Source organism: Nerophis ophidion, linkage group LG12 (genome assembly GCF_033978795.1).
Source record: "Nerophis ophidion isolate RoL-2023_Sa linkage group LG12, RoL_Noph_v1.0, whole genome shotgun sequence".
NCBI classification, from domain to species: domain Eukaryota; kingdom Metazoa; phylum Chordata; class Actinopteri; order Syngnathiformes; family Syngnathidae; genus Nerophis; species Nerophis ophidion.
This window is the reverse complement of record NC_084622.1, coordinates 11,258,485-11,268,484: the sequence shown is the minus strand read 5'-3', so window position 1 is coordinate 11,268,484 and position 10,000 is coordinate 11,258,485. Positions and strand designations below refer to the sequence as shown.

The 10,000-nt window shown below is 40.3% G+C and overlaps 1 protein-coding gene across 3 annotated transcripts in view; it reads right to left on the bottom strand.

Annotated features, from left to right (window-relative positions):
- grm3 (glutamate receptor, metabotropic 3) overlaps positions 1 to 10,000 on the bottom strand; it is a 300,806-nt gene that overhangs the window by 274,938 nt on the left and 15,868 nt on the right. For 2 of the 3 annotated variants that reach the window (XM_061916797.1, XM_061916796.1), the window contains exons 2-3: positions 8,712 to 8,747; positions 8,274 to 8,407 (exon numbers count right to left, since the gene is read on the bottom strand). The gene's annotated coding sequence lies outside the window, so the exon portion shown is untranslated. The remainder of the gene's footprint in view (positions 1 to 8,273; positions 8,408 to 8,711; positions 8,748 to 10,000) is intronic. The other variant, XM_061916798.1, reaches the window with a different exon arrangement.

Here is a 10,000-nt window from a genome sequence, read left to right as displayed (position 1 = left end):
ACTATTCTTTTTAGCATATTCAATAGGTTGGACCTTAAATCCCGCTGAATAGCTCTTAATCTTCTTCCCTTTATGCGATTTCAAATTATTGAATTCAGCCTCCTCCATTTTGTAAATGATGACAGGTGAAGTGTCACTTGTGACGTGACGAGTTTGACCCTGCGGAAATCCTGAGCCGGCGGTAATGCTAAGCATGTGCTAATTATTTTGCAAAACGAGACATTATTTACACATGAATGTCTGTTTCAGTCACTATGTTATTTAGTCACTACAATAATTACAACTTGTGTTCACATCCACAGGAACCACATGGGTTAGCTTACTCTATACAGTATTTGCAACCTTACTTCACTTCACAGCCAAAGATGGTTCATCTAGTTATTGACATTATTTACACATTACTTTGTTTCAGCTACTATGATATCTAGTCGCTACAGTATTTACAAATTGTGGTCACATCCACAGGAACCACATGGGTTAGCCTACTCAATACAGTATTGACAACCTGAATAGTGTTCACTTCCCAACCACACATGGTTCATCTATTTATTGACATTATTCACACATGACTTTGTCTGTTTCACTCACTCTGTTATTTCGTCACTACAGTAACTACTTGTGTTCACATTCACAGGAACCATATGGGTTAGCTTACTCTATACAGTATTTACAACCTTACTAGGGTTCACTTCACAGCCACAGAAGGTTCATCTAGTTATTACCACTATTTTCACATTACTTTGTCTGTTTCAGTCACTATGTTATTTAGTCACTACAGTAATTACTTGTGTTCACATCCACAGGAACCACATGGGTTAGCCTACTCTATACAGCATTTACAAGCTTACTTGTGTTCACTTTTTTTTAAAATTTTTTTTTTAACTTATTTCATTATGGCCAGCAGTGGAAAAAAATCGTATATCCCACAGGATAGCGGCTAATAGACCAGAATTTTACGGTATTTTTGGTAAACGGCATATGGTTGATGCTATTCTTATATTTTTGGGTTTATTTTTTTTCTATTTGGAGCCATCTGTAAACATCCTATTTGTGACTATTTGGGGCGGTATAGCTCATCTGACTCTCAACTGTCATTCAAGCGTCAAAATAAGATAAGCACAGTTAATATTGCACTTCATGAAATTAACACATCTTGAGGCTCGTCCTTATTTATGAGTAAGTGTGCCGACAACTGCCGAAAAAGGAAAAAAAACAACAACACAAGTTAATCTATTCATGATTTCTGCGCTGATTTAATGAGATTTTATCTTCAGTCGTCTGTCTTTTATCCGGGCTAATTGTTTCCAGGCCTGACCGTGGCAAACAAATATATGTGAATTGGGATTATTGTCAATATTTTCATAGTTAGAGCACACTAAAAAAAGATATTGCTAAGTTTGTCAACATTATTAATTCGTAACAAGAAATCTGAGTCCCTTTTACACTAATTTCACTCAAAATAGAAGCCTTGAGTGGGTTGTACTCGGCTCAGAAGATCTTCAAAGCGTCACCCGGCCACTAAAACATGCCCAGGACCTGTAAGTACTCTGTGACATCCGGGTTAATTCCTTCAAATTCGAACGGGACATCGCTTCTGGCTTATGTGGCGTGGCGCCGGTTTCGCTTCCTGTCGGGCAGGGTCGGGGTTCTGGGTTCCGCAACTAGGTCCAGGGCGATGCCCTGGTGGGGGGGACAACGTGGCGCAACCCCCCACTCCCTCCTCCGAAGCGCCTGGTTTTTCAGCGATTACACATGCAAAAATGATCCAAAGTTTAAAGAATTGAAAAATGATCAAAAGAGATGACATAAATATATAGCCCATTCATCCAAATGAATCACTGCCTGTTTCAGTCACTATGTTATTTAGTCACTACAGTATTTACAACTTGTGTTCACGTCCACAGGAACCACATGGATGAGCCTACTCTATACAGTATTTACAACCTTACTGTTGCTTACTTCTCAGCAACAGATAGATCATGTAGTTATTGACATTATTTACACATTACTTTGTCTGTTTCAGTCACTATGTTATTTAGTCACTACAGTATTTACAACTTGAATTCACATCCACAGGAACCACATGGGTGAGCCTACTCTATACAGTATTTACAACCTTACTGTTGTTTACTTCACAGCCACAGATGGTTCATATAGTTATTGACATTATTTACACATTACTTTGTCTGTTTCAGTCACTATGTTATTTAGTCACTACAGTATTTACAACTTGAATTCATACCCACAGGAACCACATGTGTGAGCCTACTCTATACAGTACTTAGAACCTTAATAGTGTTCACTTCACAGCCACATATGGTTCATGTTGTTATTGACATTAGTTACACATTACTTTGTCGGTTTCAGTCACTATGTTATTTAGTCACTACAGTCATTACTTGTGTTCACATCCACAGGAACCACATAGGTTAGCCTACTTTATACAGCATTTACAACAACACTAGTGTTCAATTCACAGCCACAGATTGTTCATTGAGTTGGTGACATTATTCACACATTCCTTCTTCTCTTCTATGACTCTCTCGTCGTCATTTGGGATGTTAGTTGTTATTTACCTTCCTGATTCCATGACCTGTCCTATCCGGCCTCTGATTGACCTGTCTGTATTGTTGTGCCCTAATCTTAACCAATCGTGGCTCATCATAGTAACCAACCAACCAATCCTGGATGTTCTTATACGTAAACCAACCAATTATCACTGATGTTTCTTGTATAGTTAGTCCCCTTCGCTAGGTAGCATCTCTCTTTTAATTTCATCATTTTTAATGGAAAATCTTAGTGTTTACCACTGGATTATCAAAAACCGTACTCATTACGGGAAAACCGTAGGTATGGCAAAGAGACGGATCAAGATTTTTAACACATGTAGGTCGGAAAAATCGGACAAAAACGGAAAACACTTTTTATTTTTAAAGAGATAAAAAAGACGGATTTCCGACTATAGACGGAAAAATCACATTCCAATAAATGATCTATGGCACCCCGAGATGATATTTGATTAAAGTTCAAGTTAAAGTACCACTGATAGTCACACACTCACACTAGGTGTGGTGAAATTAGGGTAGGATAGGATATGATAGGATAGATCTTTATTGCCATTGCACAAGTACAACTAAATTTCATTTTTGGCACAGTCCCGCTAAGAGCAGACGAGACGAGACCGCCAACGGATCAGCCACTTACGGCGCTCCTTAAAAAGGTGAGGAAAGGGTGACATTGGGCGAGGGGGGGGGGTAAAAAAAATATCAGTCTAAGGCTAGACCCTTAGGAGGGGTCCAGACTGAGTCCAAGGAAAAAATCTCACATAGCATGGCACACATTAAACATAGTACGTATATCACACCAACTTGCAACAGAGGGAGGGGGTGGGTTTGAGAAGACACCGCTGCCGGTATATAGCGCTGCTCAGCCATCCACAGCCCCGGAGGAATTAAGCGGTGGTGAAGGCGTTGATTCGAGGGTGGGGGTCGTGTGTGCATATATACCCGATTAACTTGGGAGACATGATAAAATGTTTTTATATGGACTGAGGTCAATCTCAAAGTTCGACTACAGGTGTTGTTGACAAAAACGAAGGTCAAAAGCGTCCATCTTTGAGGAGTCCTCGGGAGAGTTTCTTCAGAAAAGCCTGTTCCTGATTGTGTCAAGGCCATTTGAGATTCCAGAAAACACAGAGTGAGATGTTCTACCTCTTGTGCGAAACACAAATGCATAAAATGACTTAACACATTAAATGACGAGTAAAACATTTACAAATACAACAACTAACTTCTAAAATATTAAAACCGACTCCAAAACACATAAAATAACTCCGAAGAGATGCACAGTGACATCTAAAACGTAAATTACTCCTAAAACACATAACAAGACTCCTAAAACTCATAATAAGACTCCTAAAACACGTAAAAAACTCATAAAACACGGAAAAATACTCCTAAAAACATGTTAAAAAAACCCCTCCTAAAACAAATTTAAAAACAGATCCTAAAACACGTAAAAAACTCATAAAACACGTAAAAATACTCCTAAAAACATGTAAAAAGACTCCTAAAACAAATTTAAAAACAGAATGAGGTGTTTGCATCCTTTGAGAGCACATACACTTGGTGGGAGTCAAATCGTAGATTAAAAAGTTGTTTTTCTTCGAGAAAACAAAATAGTGACTTATCTTCTCTAAATGTTACTTAATTCATTAAAAATAATAAAAAACCCAATATTTTATGTATATGTAAATGTATTCAGTTATAAACATTCATTCACTTCCTTTCATGGACCTAAAATTTGTTTTTTCGACATTTTTTATTGTAATATTTTCAGAATGTGTTTGTTCTATTTTTGGCCAAAGTAAGACAAAGAAAACAATCTGAAGTTGACTTTATTTTTTTAAGCTCGGCACCCGGGCTAAAATGACTCTGACACCCCCGCCCTATTCCGTACATACAGCGGTGGTCAAAAGTTTACGTACACTTGTAAAGAACATAACGGTAGCCATCCACAAGCTTCTGCTTGAATTTTCGACCACTCCTCTTGACAAAATTGGTGCAGGTCAGCTAAATTTGTTGGTTTTCTGACATGGGAAGTGAATTATATTTATATAGCGCTTTTCTCTAGTGACTCAAAGTGCTTTACATAGTGAAACCCAATATTTAAGTTACATTTAAACCAGTGTGGGTAGCACTGGGAGCGGGTGGGTAAAGTGTCTTGCCCAAGGACACAACGGCAGTGACTAGGATGGCGGCAGCGGGAATCGAACCTGGAACCCTCAAGTTGCTGGCACGGCTGCTCTCTGACTTGTTTCTTCAGCATTGTCCACACGTTTAAGTCAGGACTTTGGGGAAGGCCATTGTAAAACTTTCATTCCAGCCTGATTTAGCCATTCCTTTACCACTTTTAACGTGTGTTTCGGGTCATTGTCCTGTGCGGCCAAGACCCAACCTCCGGTCTGATGATTTTAGCTTTTCCTGAAAAAATTGGAGGTAATCCTCCTTTTTTCGTTGTCCCATTTACTCTAAGTAATTCACCAGTTCCATTGGCAGCACAAGAGGCCCAGAGCATAACACTACCACCACCACCATGCTTGGCGGTAGGTGTGTGTTCCTGGGATTAACATGCCTCAGCATTTCTCCTCCAAACTGGGTATTGTGGCCAAAGAGCTCCATTTTTGTTTCCTCTGACATCACATGGACTAAGATAAGACCTTTCTGTGGTCAGATGAAACGAAAAAAAAATATCTATCACAATGTAAATAAATACATGATAAAAGTTACTTTTGGATGCATATTTCCTGGAATTCACGGGCCATATAAAACATGGCAGGCCAGATCTGGACCCCGGACCTTGCGTTTGACACCTGTGCTCTAAACTAAAAGTTGTAAGACTGTATAAGCACTCCTTTAGTCCAGTGGTCACATGTCATTAATGTGGCCATTACAAATATCCCAGTCCATTAAATATGTGCTTTAGAAGCCATTGCAGGCACCACTTGAACCCACAACACCACCTATCAAAACCTTGCCCCTCCCCCCGAAAAAAAAATCCAGTTCTAACATTTCCAAGGATGCACTCCTACGGTTGCCATGAAAGCTTTTCCTTTCACTTTGTAAACACAATAAATAGTGTGCATGTGCAGCATGCTTTCTGCAGCACGGCTTCAAAAAAAAGAAAAAGCCCGGATACCTGAAGTGTTGCTTTTATTCTTCTTCCTCCAAACACGACGAGTTGAGTTTATACCAAAATGGATACATGGACGATACAGCAGAGGATTGGGAGAATGTCATGTGGTCAGATGAAACCAAAATAGAACTTTTTGGTATAAACTCAACTTGTCGTGTTTGGAGGAAGAAGAATACCGAGTTGCATCCCAAGAACACCACACCTACTGTGAAGCATGGGGGTGGAAACATCATGCTTTGGGGCTGTTTTTCTGCTAAAGGGACAGGACGATTGCTCCGTGTTCAGGAAAGAATGAATGTGGCCATGTATCGTGAGATTTTGATGCAAAACATCTTTCCATCAGTGAGAGCTTTGAATGGTTGACCGAATACTTATTTTCCACCATAATTTACAAATAAATTCTTTAAAATTCCTACAATGTGAATTCAAGGAATTTTTTTTCACATTCTGTCTCTCACAGTTGAAGTGTACCTATGATGAAAATTACAGACCTCTGTCATCATTTTAAGTGGGAGAACTTGCACAATCGGTGGCTGACTAAATACTTTTTTGCCCCACTGTATACTGACATATTATATTATATTTTTATATAATATATAATAAATCCCAATTACCATGTATAGGCACCATTTGGAAACATTTAGGGTATTTAGATAAACATTTCCCAACTCTAATCTCAATGTAAACATCTCATTTCAGAAAATACCGGCATATATCTGCGGTTTATAGTTCGTTGCAAAAAAAATCGAGTGGGTGCGGCTTGAAGTCCGGAAAATACGCCGAAATAGAGGATGCTTTTTTTTTTAATAACCTGCCATGTGGCGAAAGCGCGATATTTGAAGCACGGTGTGGCGTACTGCATGGTCACATCATTAGGTACACCTACACTATGTACTCAGATGGATGCAAACAGTCTTTACACAAAAAAAAAAACAGAAAAACAATGCTCTGCTTTGACTGAGTGCAATATGTTGATGCCGCGCCTGTATCGGAATGTAGCAGGTCTACTGAAACCCACTACTACCGACCACGCAGTCTGACAGTTTATATATCAATGATGAAATATTAACATTGCAACACATGCCAATACGGACTTTTTAGTTTACTAAATTGCAATTTTAAATTTCCTGCGAGTTTCTTGCTGAAAACGTCGCGGAATGATGACCCGTCCCGGACTGTCAGGAAATATTAGCGCTGCACCACTAGCGGCTAAAAGTCGTCTGCTTTAATCACATAATTACACAGTATTCTGGACATCTGTGTTGCTGAATCTTTTGCAATTTGTTCATTTAATAATGGAGACTATAAAGAACAATGCTGTTGGTGGAAAGCGGTGGATTGCAGCTGCCTTTAGCAACCGAGAAAACAGCCGGTGTTTCTTTGTTTGTTGTGAAACTTTAACACAGAGCAGTCAAGCGAACATGTATTCTCTACGTCAACCAGCATGTTTTTGGATGGGAAAATTGTGATATATATATATCTTACCGGAGACATCACTGGATTATTCGTCGTCCTGCAGCAGCTGTCAAAAAAGGCAGCTGTGAGCTTGGCTCCTCGGCTTCTCTCTGAGACACTGCCTGTTCACCGCAGCCATCCGACCTCGAGGTATGTCTTTACAATCTCACTAAAACACTATTAAAACAATAATCAGATAAGGGATCTTCCAGAATTATCCTAGTAAATGTGTCTAATTACATTTGAAATGCTCACACTGCCCGGAGCCGCCGTCTTTTTTTTTTTTTTTTTTTCCTAGTCCTACACTATCAATATCCTAATTCACGAATCTTTCATCCTCGCTCAAATTAATGGAGAAATTGTTGCTTTCTTGGTCCGAATTGCTCTTACTGCTGGTGGCTCCCATTATAAACAACGTGAATATGTGTGGAGCCCTGCAACTCGTGACGTCACGCGCTTATACTTCCGGTACAGGCAAGGCTTTTTTTATTAGCGACCAAAAGTTGCGAACTTTATTATAGATGTTCTCTACTAAATCCTTTCAGCAAAAATATGGCAATATCGCAAAATGATAGAATGGACCTGCTATTCCCATTTAAATAAGAAAATCTAATATCAGTAGGCCTTTAATGCCGAGTGCATTTAAACCACAAATAATCTTCATTTGCATGAGAAAGAGAAAGCAAGGTCACACAATGAGACAAACCTCGTACCGCATTTAAAACAAAAATAATGTGCGACGCCTCGAGGGGAAAGTTAAGCGTAGCTCGCAGAAAGCGTGGCGAGTCTACCTGTTAATGCACTTTGAATTGCTCTGGCGACTCCTCCCAAAAAAAGGACGGGGCGCACGCCTACGCCTGTACTACGCCTACGCCTGATATCAGAGCATCCACCTGTATGCATGCAATCCAGGACAGCTGCAGAATGTGTGCAATGTGCCCCCCCCCCCAAAAAAAAATCAACTTCTCCCGCCTCATTTCAGTTTCCGGACCATGCAGGGACCGCATCACCTGATCCAAACACCCGCACTCCATAACGGAGTGACGTCTTTGCTCTTTTTAAGCCAACAAACACCCAAAATAGGAACGCACGCCGGCGAAAGCAAACGTATCGTTTTTGCCTACCTTTGTCTCTGCCGTCGTGGTCACCCCCCCCCGCTTCAAAGCTGGCGCAGGAATGGGAAGCTGCTGGAAGTTTGAGAGTCTACTCCCGATCCCTCCAGAGGAGTCGCGCTGAGAGAGAGAGAGAGAGGATGCTGCTGTGTGTGTTTGTGTGTGTGTGTGTGTGTGTGTGTGTGAATATGAGCGAGAGAGAGAGAGGAGAGAGAGAGAGAGAGAGAAACAACAGACGTGGTGAGCTGTAGCCCGTTGCCAAAGGATGCTTCAGTCTCCTAGCAACAACAATCGATCTTGCAAGAAGACATTTTTATTGGATAAAACGAAAACTTAGCCAGTCACACACACACACACACACACACACACACACACACACACACACACACACACACACACACACACACACGTTTACCACTCTGATCACAAGCAGTGAGGGAATGCTCTCACCTTTTCATCGTCATCCATTTGTGAGCCAGGCCAAAACTGGAAAAAAGGAAAAAAAACGGGATGAGTTTTAGTTGAAAGCATTGATTGTCAAACTTAGACACATTAAGAAGCGAAGTGAATTATATTTATATAGCGCTTTTCTCAAGTGACTCAAAGCGCTTTACATAGTGAAACCCAATATCTTAAGTTACATTTAAACCAGTGTGGGTGGCACTGGGAGCAGGTGGGTAAGGTGTCTTGCCCAAGGACACAACGGCAGTGACTAGGATGGTGGAGGCGGGAATCGAACCTGCAACCCTCAAGTTGCTGGCACGGCCACTCTACCAGCCGAGCTATGTTACTAAAACCGCCTTCTTTCATCTCCGTAATATCACGAACATTAGTTTCCGTTTTGTCCACCGGCGACGCTGAGATCATTATTCATGCGTTCGTTACGTCTCGTCTCCATTACTGTAAACATATTATTTTCATGTCTCCCATTAAAAGATTACAGTTGGTACAAAATGCGGCTGCTAGACTTTTGACAAGAACAAGAGAGTTTGATCATATTACGCCTATACTGTATATACATTTTCATACATATATACATACCTATACTGTATATACCTTTATATACACACACACACACACACACACGCACACGCACACACACACGCAGTTTCCATATGAGTTGGGAAATTGTGTTAGATGTAAATATAAACGGAATACAATGATTTGCAAATCCTTTTCAACCTATATTCAGTTGAATGAACTACAAAGACAACATTTTTGATGTTCAAACTCATAGATTCAATATTTTTTTGGCAAATAATAATTAACTTAGAATTTCCACACGCCAAAGTAGTTGGGAAAGGGCATGTTCACCACTGTGTTACATCACCTTTTCTTTTAACAACACTCAATAAACGTTTGGAAACTGAGGAAACTAATTGTTGAAGCCTTGAAAGTGGAATTCTTTCCCATTCTTGTTTTATGTAGAGCTTTAGTCATTCAACAGTCCGGGGTAACCGCTGTCGTATTTTACGCTTCATAATGCGCCACACATTTTTGATGGTAGACTGGTTTGGACTGCAGGCTGGCCAGGAAAGAACCCGCACTCTTCTTTTACGAAGCCACGCTGTTGTAACACATGCTGTATGTGGCTTGGCATTGTCTTGCTGAAATAAGCAGAACGTCCATAAAAATACAGCGCTTAGACAGCAGAATATGTTGTTCCAAAACCTGTATGTACTTTTCAGCATTAATGGTGCCTTCACAGATGTGTAAGTTACCCATGCCTTGGGCACTAA